This window comes from Lactuca serriola, chromosome 4 (assembly GCF_051521515.1).
Source record: "Lactuca serriola cultivar US96UC23 chromosome 4, Lser_US96UC23_V15, whole genome shotgun sequence".
NCBI lineage: Eukaryota > Viridiplantae > Streptophyta > Magnoliopsida > Asterales > Asteraceae > Lactuca > Lactuca serriola.
The window spans coordinates 235,072,844-235,100,014 of NC_136411.1; positions in this window are offsets into that span (position 1 = coordinate 235,072,844).

Sequence of the window (27,171 nt, forward strand, 5' to 3'; positions counted from 1 at the left end):
GTCAAAGGCTACGCCTTTCTGGGTCAGTGTTGTAAGGGGTTTTGCTATGTGGGAGAAGTTCTGAATGAACCTATGATAGTAGCTAGCAAGACTTAGAAATTGACGAATTTTAGTAGGTGTCTTCGGTGCTGACCAGTTCTCAATGGCTTTGATTTTGGAGGGGTCCACGTGTATTCCCTCTTCGCTAACAACATGGCCCAAAAATTCGACTCGCCAAATCCAAAACTTGCATTTCGAGAACTTCGCATAGAGCTTCTCCAATCGTAAAGTTTCGAGGACTTGTCGTAGATGTTGACTATGCTCGTCCTTACTACGAGAGTAGATAAGTATGTCATCAATGAAAACGATGACGAACTGATCCAAGTAAGGACGGCACACCGGATTCATTAAGTCCATGAATACTGCGGGCGCATTTGTTAATCCGAATGGCATCACTACGAATTCATAGTGCCCATAACGAGTTCGGAAGGCTGTCTTCGGAACATCCTCCCCTACTACTCGTAATTGGTGATATCTGGATCTTAAGTCAATTTTTGGAAAGAAACTCGCCCCTTGTACTTTGTCAAACAAATTGTCGATCCGAGGTAATGGATAACGATTTTTGACCGTCAGTTTGTTGAGTTCCCTGTAGTCGATGCACATACGAAACGATCCGTCTTTCTTCTTGACGAACAAGACTGGAGCTCCCCAGGGTGAGTCTATCCATCGACTCGCTGAGTCTATCCATCGACTCGCCGAGTCAACCTTCCTTATTTACATTAAGAACCCTAAACTTGCACCTCTGAACTCGGGGTGTTACACAAGAAGGATATTCAAAGGAATTTACTTTGAATTTGAGACTTCATTTCCATGTAATTGTCTTGTAACAATCTCCAAAGGAATATTTTGTAATATCGTTGGTCAATTCTCTGTGACTTTTGGTACCTAGACATTACAAAAGAATCATTGCATGATAGTTTAGAATCTAACACTTTCTAGCAGTGACAAGAATTTGGAATTCTTACACTTACAATGAGGATATGGAATTGTGAAATGAGCATCAGTAGAATGTTTTCAATTTATGTATTTCACAAAATAAGGATCATAGATAAACATAATATTCATGCTTGGAGCATGGGACAACTATTGTTTTACTTCAAGTATTAAGTTGGTTGTACGAAACATTATACAATGAATAATAAGTAATCAATATGGCACTCAAAAGTTTTGGGGCCATATAAGATTAGTATTATTCTTGTGTTTCACTTTGCGTGTTTTGACTTCCCGAATAACTAGGTTATTCAAACCATCCATAGTCGATCATACTTTGGAAGTAGATATTGACGCAGGACTGTCATGAATGGGTCTGTAAAGGTGTTTTACTCATAGCACATGTTTGCAATAGTGTTCAAGAGTACTCTTGGAATAAGATTCGAGTATTAGATTCAATCCACGCTCATTGGAATCACTTGATGGATTTTATCACAAGTGATCATTAGACGATAATATCTTCTATTCTTGAAATGGAGACATGCAAGTTGTAGTTATGAGTCGGTTGGACATTGACATATGTAAACGCACCAGTAACTTGGATGTTATAAAACATATTGTTGTATGTAATTTGATGGGTAAGTACAAGCAAGCATTTGGGTCGAAGTTTATCCGTTCCTTTTACCCAATGTAGATAAAAGCGATATTTATGGGCCCCTCGATGATTTAGTCATGACACCCTAAGCACTTGGCCAAGCCTGGAGTCATTTAATTTGTTCAATTAGTCGGTCATCATAAATCAGAAATCAGGAAACAACAGATGGACATGAAGAATGAATAAAATCCATGTCTCATGTACATATGATATCCAGTAGGGAGGAATATATGATCCCTTATCTAATGGATGCATCATTGACTAGGTCAGAGTTCGACAACAACTTTTAAGACTATTGGATTAGGTGTTTAAGCCCATAACTATAATTGGTATGTACTTGACCCGAGAGTAGCATGGTCCATTTGGGTTGCATATCACCAAGACAATTTGATAGGAAGGACTTTTGAGAAGAGGATATTTTTGATTTGTTAATATATTATAAGTTCTAATATATTAATATGAAATCACATTATTTAATTACTATTGATCAATAATTTACTTGGAATTAATTTTGTGATCAAAAGAGACTAATTAAATATGAGGGGTTGATTTGGTACAATCATTCATTCTTATGGTGTGGGCCATTGATCCATGATTCCTTAGGTTGGGCTAGACCCATGTGATAACCCATGAGTGATCCATGGAGGTTTAAACCGATGGAGCATGAGGAATATTGAAGGTCATGCACATTAGGGTTTACATGGTGTAACCCTAATCTTGCCACACTATATATGAAGCCCCTTTAGCATCCAAAATCGGCAACAAAGACACACTGGTGTTCTAGGAGTTCATTGAGTGGATTTTTGTCACACCCTAAAACCGGAACGGAGGAAATGCTCAGTGGTCGAGGACGTCATGTACAGTATCACAACAAAGTATAGTAGTAAACAAGCAACAACATCATCCATGGCATTAATAATATAATTTAATACAAGTATGTTCTATGAACTTTATAATACACCAAAAATATAAATCAAAATAAAAGATGAGTCTTGAACGAGCTCCATCTTCTCAAAAACATGGCATCGGTACCTGTCAACTGATGACCTGAAAATACAAGTTATTTTGGAAGATTTGATCGGCTTTAAAGCTGGTGAGTTCATAAGCATTTTAGTGTCATTGTTTATATGAAAAACCTTTCTAACTGTTTGATGTATAAGTTTCTAAATGTTGGTAGCAAAAGTTTGTATTTCCTAGCAAATCCTATATTTTCTACTAACGTAGCCTTCTACCATGGCTACAAATGTTTTGTATGTTTGTTTGTTGTATGAGTGTGTATTTTCCCAAATGAGACTATCATTAACCAAAAATATAGTTTTTACATTACCATTCATGTGAGAAGATCACGATATGAATGCAATGGGGAAAAAATAATAATATTGTAGTGTTGAATTATAGTAACTACTATTGTACTAATTACCTTAATTCGGCCGTTAATTAAGGTGAAATATGAAATGATTGCACCATACTATCGACTAATAACACGACGATGAAAGACGTCGGAAGAAATGACATTTGGCACCCGTAGACTTGCAAGTCCCACAGTAACGAACAACAGGGCGTAGGATAGTCAATCCAGTATAGATCTTTACACATACTCACACACTCCCCCAAGAGACTCTAGATACAAATCGAGCCATGACAGTGATGCCATGCCACGAACAATGGTTCACATTTAGGTTATTCTATATTTGTATGTGTAATGTATATACTAGAGTATTGTATGTTCTCTCTGTCTAGTATGTAGTATGTTCTCTTTGTTTCTCATCATAGTATGTTCTCTTGTATAGTGTACAGTATGTAATGTTTCTCATTCTAGTATGTTCTCTTAGTTTCTCATGATAGTATGCATTGACTCATGTATGAAATGAATCTTTGTATGTTTCATTGTACTAGAAGTAATGAGTAGTGTCTACCTAAACTATACCGATTATAGTTTACTAGTAAGGTTGTTTGTATAACTGAGTGTATTGAACTGAGATAAAGCTTTTATGTCTATACATATATACATAATATATAACTAAGGATCAAACAACACTCAGACAAACAACAGGGTACTCTAAGTGCACAACAAAACAAGGAACTAGAAATAAAGTGTGTTATCAGTCATACGTCCTTCAAAGCTTACATATATAACTATATATGTATTAGACAAGGTTTGGACAATATATCAGTGTAAAAGAGTTAAAGGAAAAGTTTTTTCATGTAAGAACAAGTTTGATAAATAGTTTAACATGTAAAAGAGTTCGATAAACATTTTGAAATAGTTTGATTGATAAAATAACTAAAAGTATAGTAAATCCATTTGTTTGGTAGTTATTAATCACATGTGATTGATATAATAACTATAATGTTTCAACTTGTATCCCCCCCATAAAAGCACTTAAAATCATTTAAAAGGTAGATTAAGGGGTATGAACTCACCTATTGTGAGTAGTTTGGATGAAAGTGCTGGATAGGATTCTAATGTCAAGTGAAGACTTGAACACACACACACATATCCTATTTAACATATAATGATACATATATGTATATATTTAATGATTTAACAACAAATTAAGAAAGGATAGACACCCTAGAACATGGAAAACACTTTGATTCAAGTGCTAGAGGTACAAAAGGGTTGCGTCTAAGGGTTGTAGGGTCTCACTTTGGAGTTTACGGCCCATGGTAATTACCACATGAGTTTACAGCTCATGGGTTTATGGCCCAATGAGTTTATGGCCGTAAACTCATGGTAATTTGTACCATTTGTCATTTAAGGTCTTACAAGTCAGTAGGAAGTGTTCTAAGTTCAAGTCTAAACCTTATGGAGGAGTGGTCGCACAAATGCACCACTTATGAGTGTTTATGGCCCAAGGAGATTGCCTTGGCCGTAAGCACCATGTTTTCTTGAGTTTTTGATGATTTCAAGGGGCTAAAATAAGTGATTCAAGCATTAAAACAAGATAAGCTGAAAGTACTTACAATATAGAAGCTTGATAAGGTGATTAAGGTTCCAGAGAACTAGTGTGTGTTCTTGGTGTTCTTGGTGAAATGAAGAACAGTTGAAGATCTAACCAAAATATGAGATTTCATGGATGAAATCATATATATTCACTTGATATGGAAGGTTATCAAGTTGAAAATGTAAAGATTACTTACTAGATTGAATATTGGAATGAAGGATCTTGATGATACTAGTGAGCAAAACCGAGTTCTAAGCTTGAAAGTGTGATAATGAATGAAAATGGCCAAGTATTCACATATAGGCATGGAGTTTATGGCCTCCATCAGTTTACGGCCGTGAACCCATGGTCTCATGGCCGTAAACTCCTCATTTGAGGGTTCAAGGCATGCTTGGTTGTTTGGAACTTTAGTTGACCCATTCTAGTATTTGATCCTTTGATGTACCAAGCTCAGTAAGCTCCAATATATTCTATAAAGTGCTAAGAGTTAGCAGAAGCAAGTTGGACTTTGATTGAAATATAGGGTTTGTACAAGACAGAAATTTTGGGTTGTTACATCATCCCCCTGTTAGAGAGAATTTCGTCCCGAAATTAGAGTTTAAGCAAATAAGTAGTTACACATAACTAAGTAAACATATGAGGATATTTTAATTTCATTTGATCATCGTGCTCCCAAGTGAATTCGGTCCCTTGCTTGGCGTTCCAGTGAACCTTCACTACCGGGATATGACTTTGTTTCGTTTGCTTGACCTCTTGGTCCATAATGTCTACAGGTTCTTCCACGAAGTTGCGGCTCTCATTGTTCTCGATCTCGTCGAGTGGTGTCACACCCCAAAACCATGCACGGCGGAAACATTTTGGGGCGAAGGATGTCATATATAGTATCACAACAATGACTAGTAGTATACAAGCAACAACATCATCCATTGCATTAATAATATAATTTTAATACAAGTGTGTTCTGTAAAATTATGATCAACACTAAAGTATAAATCAAAATGACAGATGAGTCTTGAACGAGCTCCATGTTCTCTAAACCTTGCAGCGGTACACATGTATCGTGCACCTAAGGATACATGTTATTTTGAAAGCGAGTATCAGCTTTAAAGCTGGTGAGATCATAAGTATTTTAGTGTCTTTATTTGTAAGAATGTATTTGTACGTATATGAACTGTAAGTATTTGTATGTATATGAACTATAAGTATGAAAATGTTTTGAACATCCCAGAAAACCATATGTTTGCTACTAAAAGTATCCTTCTTCCAAGGCATCTACTATCTCTGTGTGTGTCTCTTGTAAGAGTGTGTATTTTCCCAAATCCGACTATCGTTATCCATAATATAGCTTCTACAGTACCTTGGGTCGTGTGAATGTTCACGAAGTGAATGTAATGGGAAAATGAAATAAAACCATGGTGTAGTATCAAGTAACTACAACCGTACTAACTACCTTAAGTCTATTGTAATATTATAAGTACTATAGTATTTGTAATAAATGACTACTTCTGTACTAACATTGCCTTATTTGAGGGATAAGGCATAACGTGATCGCTAGATCCCAAGCTAGACGCTCCCCTGTCAAAGGGATATTGGGACCCATACACGACCCCTGCATATTTGAAAGCCGCAATCATCCACATTAGTATGATCGTGTATACGAATATAACTATCACAATGCGTTGTGATTCATTGGTATAGTTAGATCCTGAAACCGTTCCATGCTATGGCACCTAGTGATGTCTGTCTTATTATCGTATATGTAAACGCACTCATGTAAACGTACTCATGTAAACGTACTCATGTAAGCGTAATCATCTAAACATAATCATGTAAACGTAATCATGTAATAGTATAGTAGTGTACTATAATGTTCTGCGTGTGCTAGCTGTAACGTGTGTTCTCTCTTTATCTAGCATGTATAGTAATGTACTGTGTGTACTAGCTGTAATGTGTGTTCTCTCTCTATCTAGCATGTATAGACTCATGAATGAACTGACTCGTGATATGATTCCGCATTATAGTAAACCAATAGTATCTTCTTAAACTACCCATACGGTAGCTTACTAGTAATATAAATGGTACGTATGAACATGGAAGTATACCCTTGCTACCCAAGGGTATTGAACTGACTGGAAGAAGCTTTATGACTATATATGTACACATGATACATAACTATTATTTAAACGACCATCGGACGGATACCTGATACTCACAAGACCACATCCTAATGGTTAAAAGGAAATAGATCGGATAGCCTTCCTAAGTCCTTTAAACATTTCTTATATAACTATACATATATAGGCATGCAATTGACAATATAAAAGCATAAAATAAGTTTTGTAACACCTTTGAACATGATTCTTATCTAAGAAAAGGTTGACATGATGTCAGCCTATAAAACGGGTTGGAAGTATTTGTTTGATAAAACAATTTAAGTATAAAGAAACATTTGTTTGAAACACAATTGTAAATGAGTTTGAAATGAAACATACAATGTAAAATGAACAGTTTAATAAAGAGTTTTAAACCTATAAAACATTTATGAAAATCATGTGAAGAAAACAGTTTCGTAAAACAACTAATAAGTAGTAAATCATTTGAATGCTACTTATTAATCACATGTGATTGATATAATAACTAGCATGATTCTACTTGTATCCCCCCATAAAACATTTAAAAACATTTAGAACATTGATTAAGGGATATGAACTCACCTGTAGTGAGTGGTACAGATGAACTGGAGATGTAGGATTGCTAGGTGGCAAGTGAAGTCTTGAACACACTCTATGCTCCTAGTTAACATATAATATCACATATATGTATCAAATTAGTCTTTAAACAACTAATAAACAAAGTCTAGACACTCTAGGTCATGCTAAACACCTTTAACAAGTGTTATTAGCCTCAAGGATTGCATGTAAGTGTTGTAGGGACAAGCTAGGGGTTTAGGGTTCAAGGAAAACTCCTTAATGGAGTTCACGGCCCTAATGTCACCAACAAATGAGTTTACGGTTGTAAACTCACGGGTTTATAGTCGTAAGCTCATACATACATGGTCAATTGATGTTTTGAGGCTTTACAAGTCCCTAACAAGCATTTCTACTTGATGGTTTAATCCTTGGAAGGGTTTAGGGAATTAATACACTCCTTTGAGGAGTATACGGCCCCAAGGCCATTTCCTTTTGGGTTTACTGCCATAAACCATTTGGAAAGGGGTATTTTTATGTTTTCAAGTCCCATGCTCATCTAGGATAGGTTTTAGACAATTATCTAAGGCTAATGAAGGCCTTAGGCACACTTTGGTACCGTTATTTGATGTTCACGGCCCAAGAACCAAAACACTTAGAGATTACGGCCGTAATATCTCATGGGGATGGATTTTTGGTGATTTCAAGTCCCTAAATTAAGTAGGAGTGAATCTAGGCTAGGGTCCAAGGTTTTTGGAGGGTTTAAAGCACCTTTTGGCCCTTCAATTTAGTGTTCACGGTCCAAGAACTTCTTGGGTCGTGAACACCTTACTCTTTGTGTTTTTGGGTGTTTTCTAGGCCTACATACAGTAAGATATGAGTCTAAACTAGTTTCATTGCAAGAGGAAGGGACTAGGGCATCATTTGTCCCTTAAAGAAAAATTTACTATCCAAGAAGTTCTTGGGCCGTAAACTCTTCAATCTAGTTGTTTTCTTATGATTTCTAGTGTATCTAACACATAACAAGCCTTATAACAAACTTTGATAGATGTACTCACGTTTTGGGACGAATGTCCGAAGATCCGTGAGAGAGAATATGACTTTTCTCTATTTGGAAATTTAACAAATGAATAATTATGGCTCAGAATCATATATATACTCCTGGGGTTTTTGGTAGAAAATATTTTATTCAAGCAACAAACTCTAATATCATAGAGTTTTGAAATAATAGAGTTGCACAAAACCCTAATGCATCCTCTCTCCTGATATCTCTTTAAGTGTAAATCCTAAAATATCTAACTTCTATTGACTTGATATTGTTTGCACGGAACGGAAATTTCGGGTTGTCACATGATCGCCCTGTTAAAGGGAATTTCGTCCCGAAATTAGAACTTATGTAGGGAAGTAGGTATGAATGATCGAGCCATGAGGGGGAAACTTCTTAATCGTATGGTTCTTGCGCTCATAAATGAATTTAGGTTCTCAGTTGGTATCCCAACGAACCTTCGCTAAAGGGAGGCGGCGCTACTTCGTACGCTTTATCTCTCGGGCGAGGGTCGCTACAGTTCTTATACGAAGGCGAGGATCTCGTGAATTTCGATCTCGTTGAGTGGAATTACGAGAGTCCTAACAGAAAGCTACGGTTTCAAGATTGAGACACGAAGGGTAAAATGTACATTACTATGCTCGTGGAGTAGGTCTAGTTTGTGAGATACAAGACCGATTCTGGTAAGAATCTCGGAGTTCCTAGCTATCTTGGATTTAGCTTTCCACGCGATGCGAAGCGTATCAAGCCATTCCCAGAGTGAGTTTTCCTAAAGAACTTGGTCTCTCACTTGGAATTTCCAAGGTTTCTTTTTCTTTCTTAACATCCCAGTCAAAGGCCACCCTCTACTGGGTCAAAGTCGTAAGGGTTTCTATAATTTGCCATGAGTTTTGAATGGATTACAACAGTAGGTATGTAAGACCTAGAAATTGGCGAATTTCTGTTGGCGTCTTCGGTGTCGAAAAATTATCAACGGTTTTGATAAATTGAAAGAGTACTCAAGAATTCCCACATCACTAATAGCGTGTCTTAGGAATCTGACTCTTCAATTCCAAAACTCGTGTTTAGAGAACTTCGCGAAAGTTTCTTTGAGGGTAATGTTTCCAAGGATTCCTTCTTACTACGAGGGTAGATAAGTAAGTCCTTACAAGTAGAGTGACGAACTGATCCAAGTAAAGAATGGCGTACCCTACTCATTAAGCTCATGAATATTATGGGCGTATTGGTCCTATTCGAGGGGTATCACTACGGACTCGAAGTGTCCTCATCGAGTTCGGAGGGTACTCTTTAGGACATCCAACCCTAACACTCGAAACTACTGATATTCAGATCTCGGTCCATTTCTGAAATGTAGCTCGATCCTTGCATTAGCTCAATTGATTCATCTATCCGAGGCAGAGGTAACGATTTCTAATGGAAATCTTGACGGAGTCCTCGATAGCCGAGGTACATATGATGCAATCTGACGACTCCTAGAAGGATACGACCGGAGCTCTCCAGGGTGAGAGGCATGGTCTTCCAATTCTATTGCTGAGTAGTTCGTTAAGTTGTCTGGACTGTTCTTGTATCTCCGTAGGTGTTTAGATTGTAGGGAGATATGGTTACAGAAGTCGTACTGGGTTCTAAGTTTGTTCACATGACGATACGATTACTCGTAGTCTTGGGCAGTCTCCGTCCTGAAGTTCACATTTAGAATTCATACATGGTTTCACAATCACAATCTCGTGTATACGAGTCATATATAATTAAGATTGAAAAGGTACTCGAATAACTGATTCTTCTTTAAGCTTACATCCCACTAGGAAATGAATTCAAAGTGGAATCATCAATTCTAGACCTGTAGAACGTTGATTATATATCACCCCTATGTATACATTCCTCAACGACAGATCAACCGTATGGATCTTTGGATTGAACTTGACGTACTGTACGAGTGGTACTTCGTGGATTTCTTCAGAAAGGAAAAGAATTATGAGGTACTCCATGCATGAATACTTCGGTGTTCTAAAATGATGGCTTTGCTAAAAAGATGATTATTGAGAAACAGATGTACTTATGAAGCTGTTATTGTGCGGATCAAATTGAATCTAGTTGTATGATAATGTCAGAATCATAAGGAAACTTAAAGATATCAGATTTGAACATATGGCGTTACAGACAAAACACAACAGTGCAACCATAAACAGAGTTACAGTACTTTAGACTTATTGCAAGACTATTGTTGTGAATAAGGTATACTACAAAAGACAAGTATACGTAGAACGAGCATCCCTATACAGACGGGATCTCGCAAAAGATAAGACTCTAGTTGCACTAGTTTTGGATGGTCTATAAGTCTGTTACAAAGAAGCGCCTTAATTACATTAACGTGGTTCCTGAGTAGGTTTTCCTGCAGCTGTGATTCTGAGAATCTTCCTGTCTGCGCCAGAGTTCATCGCTATCGGGCAATCCTTATTGAGGTGTCCAATTTCACCGCATTAGTGACTTATGTGGACAACACCAACATTAGTGGTGGAAGTGAAGTGTCGAGTAGGAGTTATGGGGACACGGTTGCTTTCGTAGATCTTTTCTTTTGGAAAATTTCTATAATAGTGCCCTGCCTCACCACAACTATAGCAATCTAGGCTTGCTCCAGTGGTGGAGCTAGTTCTACAGAAACGAGCAATGTGCCCCGTCTTCTTGCAATTATTGCATTGTCGTACTCGACAAATTCCCTTGTGGTGATAGTTGCACCTGTCGCACTTTGGGAGTGTTCCTTCATATGTTCTGCTCGGTACTGGGATGGCAGAGGTTTCCACTGGTTGTTGTTGCATGGCAATTCTCTGAAACTGTTTGCGTTCTACTTGGGCTTGACGTTTTCGTTTCTTGAACTCTGAGTTGTTGTTTTGGGCGGTGGCGACTGTTACTATTTGTTGGTTTCTCGGATCGTTAACACGATCGCGATTGTCAGCTCCTTTTTCAGTCTTGATTGCATTGACAGTGATGCGGTTTGTAAGGACAGCTATCACGACAGCCATTACGACAGCTGTAACTGTGGCTTGAAAAGTAATGGTGTCCATAGGAAAAGCAGAGGTTTCGTTGTTCGGCTAATTGTTCTGGATGACGACAAGATTCTGTTAACATGAAAGATAAGGATTTTGTGAGCGATTCTGGTTGACCCTAGATGTACTTCGATTGTTCAAGAAAAGAGTAAGAGTATGTTCTTGAAAGTTTGACCTACATCCCTATGATGCAGTCCTAGCACGAAATGGAAGTGTGTTCGCGAAGGTTTGACCTACATCCCTATGACGCAGTCCTACTAGTGAGTGGATGTAAGTTCTTAGAATGGTCTCAAGACGTTTTTCGTTCAAGTTGAGGTATCGTTCGTTGGTGAATATGTAACAACCCGAAGTTGTTCATCGCCGAAAACCCCGTTCTACCCGTATAACTCGTCGAATATCGAAACGTTCCGATGTTGTTTTCGGGTTAAACTAATCAAACTTATATGTTTAATTGATGTTAATGAGTGTCCAAACCTCTTAGGAATTCATGAATTTATCCCAAAATAGTTATTTCAAAAAATTTAGAAATGTTCCTGCCTAGTAACAGAAACTTAATCGGGTGCGACCAAAAGCCCCGTTTAATGCCGGTATCGGGTAGAATTCCACCGTGTCCAAGTTTTGCAACCTATATAAACGTGTTAAACCTTTCATTTGAAGTTTTTTCTCTCTCTCACTACTCTCTCTCTAACCTCTCTCCGAAATCCAAATTTAAGGGTCCAAATCATCAATTTAAGGCTTCAAATCTTTGAGGTACCTTCCTAAACTCATTGTATGGCATATTTGGCTTTCAAATTCGGGATTAGAACATGAATTAAGGTCTTGTATATGAGTTTACGGCCCTAGAAGGAGCTTGGGCCGTAAACACATAGTAAGGGGGTTTTTATGCCTTTAAACCCCTCCTAAACAATTTTGGGACTTAGATATGGCTAAATGATTTCATGGAATGGACTTAGAACATTTTAGACATGGATTTTCAGGGATTTGAAGGAGTTTACGGCCATGGCACATGCTTGGGCTGTAAACTCATATATATGGGGTTTTTACGACCTTAAACCCTTCCAAAACACTAATAAGGCTTAGATATGAATTTTAGAATATTGGTTTTAGCCATAGAACACCTTGGACACATTATTTGAAGGATAATTGAGAGTTTACGGCCAAGACATATGCTTGGGCCATAAACCCTTCATATTGGGGTGTAAACTCCTTAAAAGGTGTTAGAAAGGCACTTTAACGCCCCTAAAGCCTTGGAATAATTTTTGGTAGTGCATGCAAACAAGTTTTTGGCCTTAAAACATATTGAATCACACTCTAGGAGAGTTTATGGCCATGAGGGGGGTCTCATGGGCCGTAAACTCCAAAAACACCTCAAAAGTTCCATAAAAATTCATATAAGGCCTTGGAACAATTTTAGCAATCACATGTGATTTGTTTGGAATCAATAACACAATTATTCATGGGTATATAGGAGTTTACGACCATGAGTCCCATGCTAGGCTGTAAACTCCCTTAAGTATGTCCATTGGTATTTAAAATTCCTTCCAAGCCCTTAAACCAAACCTAGAAATTTTCCCCTAAGTGTTTCAAGCCAATTTGTACCATAAACCAGCCCACCATGAGTTAACGGCAATAAACTCATGGGGAATGGGTGTTCTAGGCCGAAAACTCTTGTAAGAGTTTACTCTTGAAGAGTAAACTCCAATTCCTAGTCGTTCAAGTCCTTAAACGCCACCCGGGTCCCTCCAAACACTTGTAATGGAGTGTTTTCGCGACTAGAAGTATTGGTCCCTAACAATTAAGTAATCTAAGTCCTAACTAGATACAAATGTGTATCTTTTCATTATACATAGGAACCTCGTGCGTTTGCAAGTCCCGAACCATCGTTTAACGTCCAAAATCGTCACGTTTCTCGTCCGGTCAGTTCATACCCCTACTCTTTTTCCGTGTTTTTCAATGTTTCAGGGGGGGAATACAAGCAGACTATAACTGTTTATGAATTATAACATTGATATGTTTCAAATAATATCTGGCAAACTTATAAACACTGTTTACCCTTTATGTATTCTGTTGAGCATAAGGGATGATTATCAACTACAACTAAATGGATTTTAGTTAAGAAAATAACCAAACTAATCAAATTATTATGGGAATAATTTGGGGTTCTTTAGTGTTCTTTTTATCATGTACTGATATGTATATAAAGTTATTAGATAAACTATGTCTGATTCAGTTTATCTCCGTATCATTTGAATGTATTGCCAGATAGTTTCATTGCATGTATCTATATTCACTGTATTATGTATCATAATCTTTTCTATGTTTGATATCGTATAAGAACCCTGTGAATAGTTTAGTACTAGTTTGTGACTTCGTCACTACCCTTTATGGATGATCAGTAAATCCTCCCCGGAAGTGTAACCAGAGTCTCCTAGAGGGAGAGCGAGGTATTTGTGAATAGATCTATTCGGGACTGACAATCCCACACCTTAACTACTAGCTACAGTTAGGCGGGCATGCCTGGGGTGACAAATTGTGGATATCGTCTGACGTCTGACAAGCGTCAAGGAGGTCTCATTGTCGTATCAGCATGGTTACCCGACTCACAATATGTATTAATATAAGTTTATTCACGGATTTGGTTTTGGATTTGATTTTATATCAATCTTCTATCATTAGATCATATATCTAGTACGGGATGGTAATCCCATGGTTTTTAGTCTACAAGGTTCATATCTATTGAAGGATGTTATTCCTAGGGTTAGAATCTATATCTAGTTCGGGATAGTAATTAATGGTTTTATCCAACAATCCTATATCTAGTTCGGGATAGTGATCCCATGATTCTATCAAACTATCTTGTATCTAATTCAGGATGTTAGTCCCAAGGTTCTCAAACTACTTTCTATCTACAGTTCGTGTATATCAAAGTATTTTATATCTAATTCGGGATAGTAATCCCATGATTTTCAATATATAGTTTTGCGTATTAAACTATACTCTGTGTTATTCAATTAATCTTGCATTTAGGAAAATATGGGATTTTCCTAGGGTTAACATATAACACGTAATTGAACTGTAATGAAAGATAATTGAACTGTTTTACATAAGAAAATATGGGATTTTCTTGGATAACAAACCTTTTCAAAAAACTAAAGGAAACTGGTACATTTTCACAAAACAAAACCGCTTATGAACTCACCAGCTTTATGCTGATTTTCAAACTGCTTGTATTCTCAGATCCAAGTCAGATAGGTACCCGACGATATCTTTTGGTGAAGACGGAGTGCTCAGAAGACTCGTCTCAACTTTTGTTCATATGATATATGTATAACACTTGTACAATTTACTTTTGAAACAATTGTGTACTTTCAATTATATGTAATGTAATGGTTGTTTACTGTGATTACTATGTACATTAGATTTGATACTCAACGTGGACTCAACGCTGGAAATGTTTCCGCCTTCGGTTTTCGGGGTGTGACAGATTGGTATCAGAGCCCTTGTTTATAGTGAACGGAGTATACCAAACCTTACATGGTATAAGACTATAAACATTAAGGGGCCTAAGTGCTCTGAACTAAAATTATTCTACAGAATATAAGTATTTTCAAAAGTATATAAGTATACCGAGCCGTTGAGATCCGTAACTACAAGTAGAACAAAACATAAGTAAATGGGTGCTGTACGCTGCAGTTAAACCCGGGCAGTTATGTATTCGTGTGTAGGGTCAATATAGCCTGGCCAACTATATTCATTCGAGACACGGCCAACATGTGCTTGGGAGTGACTGTGGTATGCGGCATACCTAAAACTTACCCAATACCCCAAACAACAAGTCGTCGTTGCAGTGAATCATGAAATACTATGGGAGTATTTCTCGATTAAATCCTTTGTAGAAAGTCCTCATATATGCGTTGCTCCTTGATCATTCCTCCAGCGATAAAATGATCTTCCTTGATATCTATTTCCTGCTTTATCGCTTAGTATGATACTATATCTGTCTTGATGAGATATCCCATGTTCCATATCTATTGATTCAATTCAGAGGAATTATGATCCTCTCTTTCCTGATCTTTTTAGATCATGATGCCTCCAAGAAAGAGACCCAGCTCGAAGAACACCAACAACCCTCCGCCACCTCCACCTCCTGAATTTGACCCTGTGATGTTCCAGGCAGCTGTCAATGTCGCGGTGGCAGCTGCTATGTCTCAAAGGAACTCGGATGGTTCTGGTGGTACTCAAACTCAAAACCAAGAAAACAGTCAGGGACACCAAAAAGGGGGTTCCTATACATAATTCATGAACGCGAAGCCCACATCCTTTGATGGCACTAGAGGTGTCATTTCCCTCACCTGATGGTTCGAGAAAATCGAATCAATCTTTGAGATATGTGCCTGTTCGGAGTCTGACAAAGTAAAGTTCGCCGCCTGCACCTTCCTAGGCAAAGCCCTGACTTGGTGGAACGGCCGAGTCAAAACCCTAACTCTATCTGTAGCAAATGCTATCGGTTGGGAAGCTACGAAGGAGCTTCTACTCGCAGAGTATTTCCCTCGGGGCGAAATTCAGAAGCTAGAACACGAACTATGGAACCTTAAGATGAAGGGTTCCAACATAGCCTCTTATACTTCAAGATTCAATGATTTGGCGTTACTCTGTCCGGGAATGGTTACCCCAGAGAGTAAAAAGATTGAGAGGTTCATCTGGGGGTTGACCCATCCAACCAAAGGGAATGTCTTAGCTGCAAAGCCAGACACCTATGATAGTGCTAAATGTCTTGCGCAAATCCTGATCGATCATGAAGACAACTCTGATGAGGAGGCTACCACACCCGAACCGGTCACAAGTGGAGGTGGAAGTAAAAAGAAATTTTGGAACAAGAGGAAGGCTCAGAGTATGCAAGGGTCTTCTAAGAAACAGAAAACAGTAGCAGTCCATGCTGCTACTGCCCCTGTTGTTGTTTCAGCTGTCGGGTCCACGACCCAAACTCCTACCAGTGGATACATTGGTACCCTTCCTTGGTGTGATAAGTGCAGCTACCATCACCGCATTCCTGGTCCGTGTCGCGAAAGGAACTATAACAACTGTGGCAAGAAGGGCCATCTTGCTCGAACCTGCAGAAAACCAGCCAAATCAACGAACCAATCATTCGGAACGGGAATCAGTCCAGCCTGCTACAATTGTGGCGAAGTAGGGCACTTCAAAAGAAATTGCCCCAAAGAAGCTACAACCGCTGATCCCACTGTCGCCGCATGTATACTTCTCTTTGACAATTCTTATACCTGCAACTCTTTACGATTGCAGTACCATAAGGGAAACTTGTTATCTATCCAACCGAGCAATTTCTAAACTTAATCCTTTGTTTATAATCAAAATTGAGTACGATCGAGACGGCTAACCAGTGAGATAGAGAACACTAACCTCGTACCTATAGATTGTATCCTCAGTCCGGAGGATTATTCTGTTCCATTCGATTTAAATGGGGGAAACTTTTCACGAAATACTTTGATGCTATGTTGGACATGTAATGACCGAGTCTCATTCATGTTGTTATCCTTTAGTTTCAAAAGGGTCGCTAGTCTAGATCTTTTGCCCAACCCGCCTCTTGTGATCTTCGGCATTAAACCTTCGTATCATTTCATGCCTTAAAGCTCAAAAGTTTTTCCCGATATGAATTATCACGCATCCCTCGTTTCTGTGATCATTAAGAAACGGGAAGTCAGCATCTCTTTCCCTTAAATGTCTTTCCCGAAGAATTCCCGAGAATTCCTATCGAACATTTTAGCTTAGTTCCGCATCGGCCTAATCTCTGGATCTACCTCGTGACCGAACCTCAGTGAGAATGACGTGTTCAAAACGGTGACCAAGAACTGATATGATCACTACGGATTAGTAGTGGTATCCTTTCGGTCAAATCTCTTTCCCTCGATCATGTAGCCAAGCAAAGTAGTCGTAACCGTGTACTTTTCCAACGTCTAAGGTGATAGGGAATTAGTCGGCACCGAAAATACCCTTAGAAGCCTGTCGATTCATGGGTCCCATCAACTAATATCGCAGTCTTACCCATAAATTTCTTCTAAAACCATCAAACCCTTAGCTACCCGGCTGCTTGAAGATGTGCTTTCCTGTTGGAGCGTGTGTTCCGTTGATGGCTTTATCCCAGAAAAGCATGATATACTTTGAGAAGTGTGAAAAACTTCCCTCTTAATACATTAGACCCTTCGTGATCCTCATAGAATTGATTTTGTAACTTTCCAACTTCGGCTACCCTCAGAACTTAGTAACATCCATCCGGTACTTCACGTCTCGAATCCTTAGAAGTATTTACCCAACGAAACCCTAGTGATTCCTTTGAGGAAACCGAAGTCGTCCAGGGTTGAAACCTCCATGGGAAAATCAATTGGGATCATAGATTGAGAGAGAGTTAATGTACGAAACAAAGACACGTCCTGATAGTGAGAATACGCTAGAACGCTCAGTAGAGACCTGATTCCACTTGTGAACGTGAAGATCCGAGGCAACAAATCCATTCGTGTCTCATTCCAATTCGTGATCTATATCTTATTCTTCGAATTTCGGGACGAAATTCCCTCTAACGGGGGGATAATGTAACAACCCGAAGTTGTTCATCGCCGAAAACCCCGTTCTACCTGTATAACTCGCCGAATATCGAAACGTTCCGATGTCGTTTTCGGGTTAAGCTAATCAAACTTATATGTTTAATTCATGTTAATGAGTGTCCAAACCTCTTAGGAACTCATGAATTTAGCCCAAAATAGTTATTTCAAAAATTTTAGAAATGTTCCTGCCTAGTAACGGAAACTTAATCGGGTGCGACCAAAAGCCCCGTTTAATGCCGGTATCGGGTAGAATTCCACCGTGTCCAAGTTTTGCAACCTATATAAACATGTTAAACCTTTCATTTGAAGCTTTTTCTCTCTCTCACTACTCTCTCTCTAACCTCTCTCCTAAATCCAAATTTAAGGGTCCAAATCGTCAATTTAAGGGTTCAAATCTTTGAGGCACCTTTCTAAACTCATTGTATGGCATATTTGGCTTTCAAATTCGGGATTAAAACATGAATTAAGGTCTTGTATATGATTTTACGGCCCTGGAAGGAGCTTGGGCCGTAAACACATAGTAAGGGGGTTTTTATGCCTTTAAACCCCTCCTAAACAATTTTGGGACTTAGATATGGCTAAATGACTCCATGGAATGGACTTAGAACATTTTAGACATGGATTTTGAGGGATTTGCAGGAGTTTACTGTAACAACCCGAAGTTGTTCATCGCCGAAAACCCATTCTACCCGTATAACTCGTCGGAGATCGAAATGTCCCGATATCGTTTTTAGGCTTAGTTAACTAAAATTATATGTTTATTTTCATTCAATGAGGGTCCAAATCATTTAGGAACTCATGAAATTAGCCCAAGACATGTATTTTATAAGTTTTAGAAATATCCTCGTCGGGTGACGGAAACTCAATCGGGTGCGACCCAAAGCATCGTTTAAGGCCGGTATCGGGTAGGAACATTAATTTTGAGGGACTTGATTCTTGCATTTGGACACTTGAAACATTAATTTTGAGGGACTTAGATGAGTTTACGACCAAGGAGAGTTCTTGGGCCGTAAACTCCACAAAACTTGGCATAAATCTCATTCTAAGGTGTTAGAAAGCCATCCAACACCACTAAAAGCCTTGGAATAAATCAAGGGACCAACCAAAAATACTTTAAGGGCCTAAAACACATCTTTTATGGGATTTCTAAGAGTTTACGGCCAAGACCTGTTCTTGGGCCGTAAACTCCAAAATTTTTGGTGTTAGAATGCAAACTACACACCCCTAAGGCCCTTAGATGAATTTTAGAAGTCCTTTCATGCATGTTCTAGGCCTTGAAACACCTTGGAACACCCTACACAAGAGTTTATGGCCATGAAGGGGGTTTCATGGGCCGTAAACTCCATAAATCCCCCAAAAATCCTATACAAACTCATGTTAGGCCTTGGATTAATTTTACCAATCACATGTGATTTGTTCTAGCACCATTTAGCATCATTTTCATAAGGATTAAGGAGTTTACGGCCAGGATCCTATGCTAGGCCGTAAACTCCCATAAATTAATCATTTTGGTGATTTTAATCCATTCCATGCATTTAGATCAAAGCCTAGAATCATTTCCCATGTCCATGTAAGCCATTTAAGCCATTTAAACACCCAAAACCACACCCACATGAGTTTACGGCCGTAAACTCATGTATGTGTGTGTTTTGTGGTTGTAAACTCATTTAAAAGTTTACTCATGGGGAGTAAACTCAAGTCCCAAGTCCCTAGTGTCATTTCCCATCCCTAAACGCCACCCGGGTCCCTCCAAACACTCGTATCGGAGTGTTTTCGCGACTTGAAGCAAGTGTCCCTATCAAATAAATAAACTAAGTCCTAATTCGATACAAATGTGTATCTTTACATTATAATTAGGAACCTCGCGTATTTACAAGCCTCGGATCGAATCTTAGCATCCAAACCGTCCCATACCTCGTCCGGTGAGTTCATACCCCTACGCCTTTTACACTGTTTTTTAACTGTTTTCAGGGGGGGAATACAAGCAAACCAAAACTATTTTCAAATAATAACATTTATGTGTTTCAAATAATATCTGGCAATCTTATAAATTCTTTTACTCCTTATGTATTATGTTGAGCATAAGGAATGATTTATCAATTACAATTAAATGGATTTTAGTTAAGAAGATAACTAAACTAATCAAATTATTATGGGAATAATTTGGGGTTCTATGTTTCTCTTTATATCACTTACTGATATCTGTATTAAGTTATTAGATAAACTATGTCTGATTCAGTTTATCTTCATATAATTCAAATGTTTTGCCAGATAGTCTCATTGTATGTAACTATTTTCACTGTATCATGTCTTAAAGTCTTTGTATGTTTGTTATCGTATGAGAATCCTGTGAATAGTTTAATACTAGTTTGTGAGATAGTCACTACCCTTTATGGATGATCAAGTAAATCCTCTCCGGAAGTGTAACTAGAGTCTCATGGAGGGAGAGCGAAGAGTTTGTGAATAGATCTATTCGGGACTGACAATCCCACACCTTAACTGCTAGCTACAGTTGGGCGGGCACGCCTGGGGTGACAAATTCTGGATATCATTCGACGTCTGACTAACGTCAAGGAGGTCTCGTTGTCGTATCAGTATGGTTACCCGACTCACAATATGTATTAATATAAACTTATTCACAGCTAGGATCTGTTTAGAATCTATATCTCGTTCGGGATGGTAATCCCATGGTTTTATGTCTATATCTCGTTCGGGATGATATTCCCATGATCTTGAGTCTATATTTCGTTCGGGATGGCAATCCCATGGTTTTGAAACTAAATCTTATACGGGATGATAATCCTATGATTTTATTAAGCTATCTTATATCTAGTTTCGGGTTAGTGATCCCATGGTTTATTAAACTATCTTATATCTACTTTCGGGATAGTGATCCCATGGTTTTATCGAATTATCTTATAACTGGTTCGGGATGTAGTCCCAAGGTTTTCGAAATACTTTCTATTTACAGTTCGTCTAAATTATAGTTTTGTTAATTAAACTATACTATGTATTATCTAATCAATCTTACAATTAGGAAAATATGGGATTTTCCTGGGGTTAACTTATATCTATAACAGAACTGTAATGAAAGATAACTTAACTACTTTACATAAGAAAATATGGGATTTTCTTGGATATCAAATCTTTTCAGAAAACTAAAGGAAATCGATACATTTTCACAAAACAAAACCGCTTATGAACTCACCAGCTTTATGCTGATTTTCAAACCGCTTGTATTCTCAGGTCCAAGTTACACAGGTACCCGGCGATATCTTTTGGTGAAGACGGAGTGCTCTGAAGACTCGTCTCTTTTGTTCATATGATATATGTATAACTTTGTACAATTTACTTTTGAACCAAATGTAAACTTTCACATATATGTAATGTAATGGTTGTTTACTGTGATTACTATGTACATTGGATTTGATACACAACATGGAGTCAACCCCGGGAACGTTTCCGCCTTTGGTTTTCGGGGTGTGACATTTACGGCCAAGTCACATGCTTGGGCCGTAAACTCATATATATGGGGTTTTTATGACCATAAACCCTTCCAAAACACTAATAAGGCTTAGATATGAATTTTAGAATATTGGTTTTAGCCATAGAACACCATAAACACATTATTTGAAGGATAATTGAGAGTTTACGCCCAAGACTTATGCTTGGGCCGTAAACCCTTCATATTGGGGTGTAAACTCATTAAAGGGTGTTAGAAAGCCACTTTAACGCCCCTAAAGGCTTAGAATAATTTTTAGAAGTGCATGCAAACAAGTTTTTGGCGTCAAAACATATTCAATCACACTCTAGGAGAGTTTACGGCCATGAGGGGGGTCTAATGGGCCGTAAACTCCAAAAAGACCTCAAAAGTTCCATAAAAATTCATGTATGGCCTTGGAACAATTTTAGCAATCACATCTGATTTGTTTGGAATCAATAACACAAATATTCATGGCTATATATGAGTTTACGGCCATGAGTCCCATGCTAGGCCGTAAACTCCCTTAAGTATGTCCATTGGTGTTTAAAATTCATTCCAAGCTTTTAAACCAAACCTAGAAATTTTCCCCTAAGTGTTTCAAGCCAATTTGCACCATAAACCACCCCACCATGAGTTTACGGCCGTAAACTCATGGGGAATGGGTTATCTAGGCCGAAAACTCTTGTAAGAGTTTACTCTTGAAGAGTAAACTCCAATTCCTAGTCGTTCAAGTCCTTTAACGCCACCCGGCTCCCTCCAAACACTTGTAATGGAGTGTTTTGGCGACTAGAAGTATTAGTCCCAAACAATTAAGTAATCTAAGTCCTAATTAGATACAAATGTGTATCTTTTCATTATAAATAGGAACCTCGTGCGTTTGCAAGTCTCGAACCATCGTTTAGCGTCCGAAATCGTCACGTTTCTCGTCCGGTGAGTTCATACCCCTATGTTTTTTCTGTTTTTTTCAATGTTTCAGGGGGAATACAAGCAAACAATAACTGTTTATGAATTATAACATTGATATGTTTCAAATAATATCTGGCAAAGTTATAAGCATTTTTTACCCTTTATGTATCATGTTGAGCATAAGGGATGATTTATCAACTACATCTAAATGGATTTTAGTTAAGGAAATAACCAAACTAATCAAATTATTATGGGAATAATTTGGGGTTCTTTAGTGTTCGTTTTATCATGTACTGATATGTATATAAAGTTATTACATAAACTATGTCTGATTCAGTTTATCTCTATATCATTTGAATGTATTGCCATATAGTTTCATTGCATGTATCTATATTCAATGTATTATGTTTCATAATCTTTTGTATGTTTGATATCGTATGAGAACCCTGTGAATAGTTTAGTACTAGTTTGTGAGTTCGTCACTACCCTTTATGGATGATCAGTAAATCCTCCCCGGAAGTGTAACCAGAGTCTCCTGGAGGGAGAGCGAGGAATTTGTGAATAGATCTATTCGGGACTGACAATCCCACACCTTAACTGCTAGCTACAGTTAGGCGGGCACGCCTGGGGTGACAAATTCTGGATATCGTCCGACGTCTGACAAGCGTCAAGGAGGTCTCGTTGTCGTATCAGCATGGTTACCCGACTCATAATATGTATTAATATAAGTTTATTCACGGCTTTGGTTTTGGATTTGATTTTATATCAATCTTCTATCTTTAGATCATATATCTAGTACGGGATGGTAATCCCATGGTTTTTAGTCTACAGGGTTCATATCTATTGCACTATGTTATTCCTATGGTTAGAATCTATATCTAGTTCGGGATAGTAATCCCATGGCTTTATCCATCAATTTTATATCTAGTTCGGGATAGTGATCCCATGATTCTATCAAACTATCTTGTATCTAATTCGGGATGTTTGTCCCGAGGTTCTCAAACTACTTTCTATCTACAGTTCGTGTATATCAAAGTATTTTATATCTAATTCGGGATAGTAATCCCATGATTTTCAATATATAGTTTTGTGTATTAAACTATACTCTGTGTTATTCAATCAATCTTGCATTTAGGAAAATATGGGATTTTCCTGGGGTTAATGTCACACCGCAAAACCGAGAACGGCGGAAATGTTCTGGGGCGGAGGACGTCATGTATGCATCACAACAAATGTAAAGTAGTAAACAAGCAACAACATCATCCATTGCATTAATAGTATAATTTTAGTTACAAGTGTTTTCTTTCATAGTACAAGACATGATGATAACTTATCAAAATAAAGGACGAGTCTTGACTGCTCCGTCTTCTCTAAACCTTGTATCGGCACCTGTCTATTTGTAACCTGAGAATACAAGTTATTTTGAAAGAGTAGATCAGCATTTAAGCTGGTGAGTTCATAAGTATTTAATGTCATTACTTTGATTAGTTGATATGAAAGACTGGTGAATGATTGATGAAACATTCAGTATAAGTATGAAAACTCTAGAAAATCCCATATTTCCTACTAGTATAAAAGTAGTCTTCTACCAAGACCCGAATGTTTTGAAAGTAGTCTTTTACCTAGACCTGACTGTTTTGAAAGTACGCATCTCTTGAAAATGTGATGGTTTTTCCCGTTTTAACTCTTATTAGTTAGTCCCTTAAGTATACCTGAAATGGTATCAACCTAAAACATCCGTAGATTGTTCATTTACCTCTGTTGCTAACAGCCGGGTTTAGGAATAGTTAGTCCCTTATGTATACCCACGATGGTATCAACCTAAAACATCCGTAGATTGTTCATTTACCTCTGTAGCTAACAGTGGTTGTCGGAATGGTTAGTCCCTCAAAGTATCATGTGGTACTAGGAGATAAAGTCCCAATCTATCTCGTCGATGATGTGATTGAATCACAAGGTAAAGATAGAAAGGCGAACGATATAACCGTATCTAGACATATAACATGTAATAGTAATTTTCCATATAATGTCTATGTAAAAGTATTCATGTATAAGTATTCATGTAAGAGTATCCCTTCATATAACATGTAGTAGTAATTTGCCATATAATGTCTATGTAAAAGTATTCATGTATAAGTATTCATGTAAGAGTATTCTGTCACACCCCGAAAACCAAAGGCGGAAACGTTCCCGGGGTTGACTCCATGTTGTGTATCAAATCCAATGTACATAGTAATCACAGTAAACAACCATTACATTACACATATATGAAAGTTTACATTTGGTTCAAAAGTAAATTGTACTAAAGTTATACATATATCATATGAACAAAACGAGACGAGTCTTCGGAGCACTCCGTCTTCACGAAAAGATATCGCCGAGTACCTGTCTAACTTGGACCTGAGAATACAAGCAGTTTGAAAATCAGCATAAAGCTGGTGAGTTCATAAGCGGTTTTGTTTTGTGAAAATGCATCGGTTTCCTTTAGTTTTCCGAAAAGGTTTGTGATATCCAAGAAAATCCCATATTTTCTTATGTAAAGTAGTTAAGTTTTCTTTCATTACAGTTCTGTTACAAGTTATAGGTTAACCCCAGGAAAATCCCATATTTTCCTAAATGCAAGATTGAATGAATAACACAGAGTATAGTTTAATGTACAAAACTATAATTTAAACGAACTGTAAATAGAAAGTATTTTTAAAACCTTGGGACTAACATCCCGAACCAGTTAGTAGATAATTCGATAAAGACCATGGGATCACTATCCCGAAAATAGATATAAGATAGCTTGATAAACCATGGAATAACTATCCCGAAACTAGATATATGATAGATTGATAAAATCATGGGATTATCATGCCATATAAGATTTAATTTCAAAACCATGGGATTACCATCCCGAACAAGATATAGACACAGGATCATGGGATTATCATCCCGAATGAGTTATAGATATAAAACCATGGGATTATCATCCCGAACGAGATATAGATACAAGACCATGGGATTATCATCCCGAACAAGATTTAGATTCTAAACAAATCCTAGCTGTGAATAAGTTTATATTAATACGTATTGTGAGTCGGGTAACCATACTGATACGACAATGAGACCTCCTTGACGTTAGTCAGATGTCGGACGATATATAGAATTTGTCACCCCAGGCCTGCCCGCCTAGCTGTAGCTAGCGGTTAAGGTGTGGGATTGTCAGTCCCGAATAGATCTATTCACAAATTTCCTCGGTCTCCCTCCAGGAGACTCTGGTTACACCTCCGGAGAGGATTTACTTGATCATCCATAAAGGGTAGTGACTATCTCACAAGCTAGTATTAAACTATTCACAGGATTCTCATACGATAACAAACATAGAAAGACTTTAAGACATGATACAGTGAAAAATAGATACATACAATGAAACTATCTGGAAAAACATTCGAATGATACGGAGATAAACTGAATCAGACATAGTTTATCTAATAACTTAATACAGATATCAGTACATGATATAAAGAGAAACATAGAACCCCAAATTATTCCCATAATAATTTGATTAGTTTGGTTATTTTCTTAACTAAAATCCATTTAGTTGAAATCGATAAATCATTCCTTATGCTCAACATAATACATAAGGAGTAAAAGAGTTTATAAGTTTGCCAGATATTATTTGAAATACATCAATGTTATGATTTGAAAACAGTTTTGGTTTGCTTGTATTCCCCCCCCCCCCCTGAAAACAGTTAAAAACATTGAAAAAGGCGTAGGGGTATGAACTCACCGGACGAGAAATGTGTCGATTTGGATGCTAAGAGTTGATCCGGGGCTTGTAAATACACGAGGTTTCTAATTATAATGTGAAGATATACATTTGTATCTAATTAGGACTTAGTTTATTTATATGATAGGGACACTTGCTTCAAGTCGCGAAAACACTCCGATACAAGTGCTTGGAAGGACCCGGGTGGCGTTTAAGGACGTGAATTGACACTAGGGACTTGGGACTTGAGTTTACTCCCCATGAGTAGACTAATATAAGAGTTTTTGGTCTAAAAAACCCATTCCCCATGAGTTTACGGCCGTAAACTCATGGTGGGTGTGGTTTATGGTGCTAAATGACTTCTAACACTTAGGGGATAATTTCTAGACTTGGTTTAAGGACTTGTAATGATTTCAAAACATCAATTAGACCCTCATATGGGAGTTTACGGCCTAGCATGGCTTCCTGGCCGTAAACTCCTATTTTCTCAAGAAAATGGTGTTAAATTGTGACAACCCTATTTTTCCCAAAAAGCATTGTAAACACTCGAAAGCTAAATACAACGAAATTAACCTCGAAAATAAAGCATTCAAGTATCAAGGTTGGGCTGCATCAAATATTTGATATCATGCCAAGGTTTCCAAAAACATAAAGAACGCTCAAAACCGGGTTATATTGAAGAAATTATAACCACTCGTATATTTACGACACGACGTTAAAACATTATTTGACGTAAAAAGTAGAATCTCAATAAAATGCATTTTAGCCTGAAGTATCTAAACCAAAGTCGTGGATCTCGTTGAAAGGTGAGCGTACATAAAAAGATCACCCAAATTGGACCTCGTATGAAGAAGTTACGGATTTTCAAAGTTTCGTAACAGTAGAAGAGGGCTAAAAACTCGGATTGAAGATCGAGTGTTATTTAGTTATCGCCACCTAAACGGAAATTGAAGATCTCCTCAGTCGTAATAAAACGATAAAAAGACAGACGAAAACCGACGTCGAATAAAGAACCTATGAATTTTTAACGAACTTTAGGAGGTCCGGCCTATTAAAATTATATCA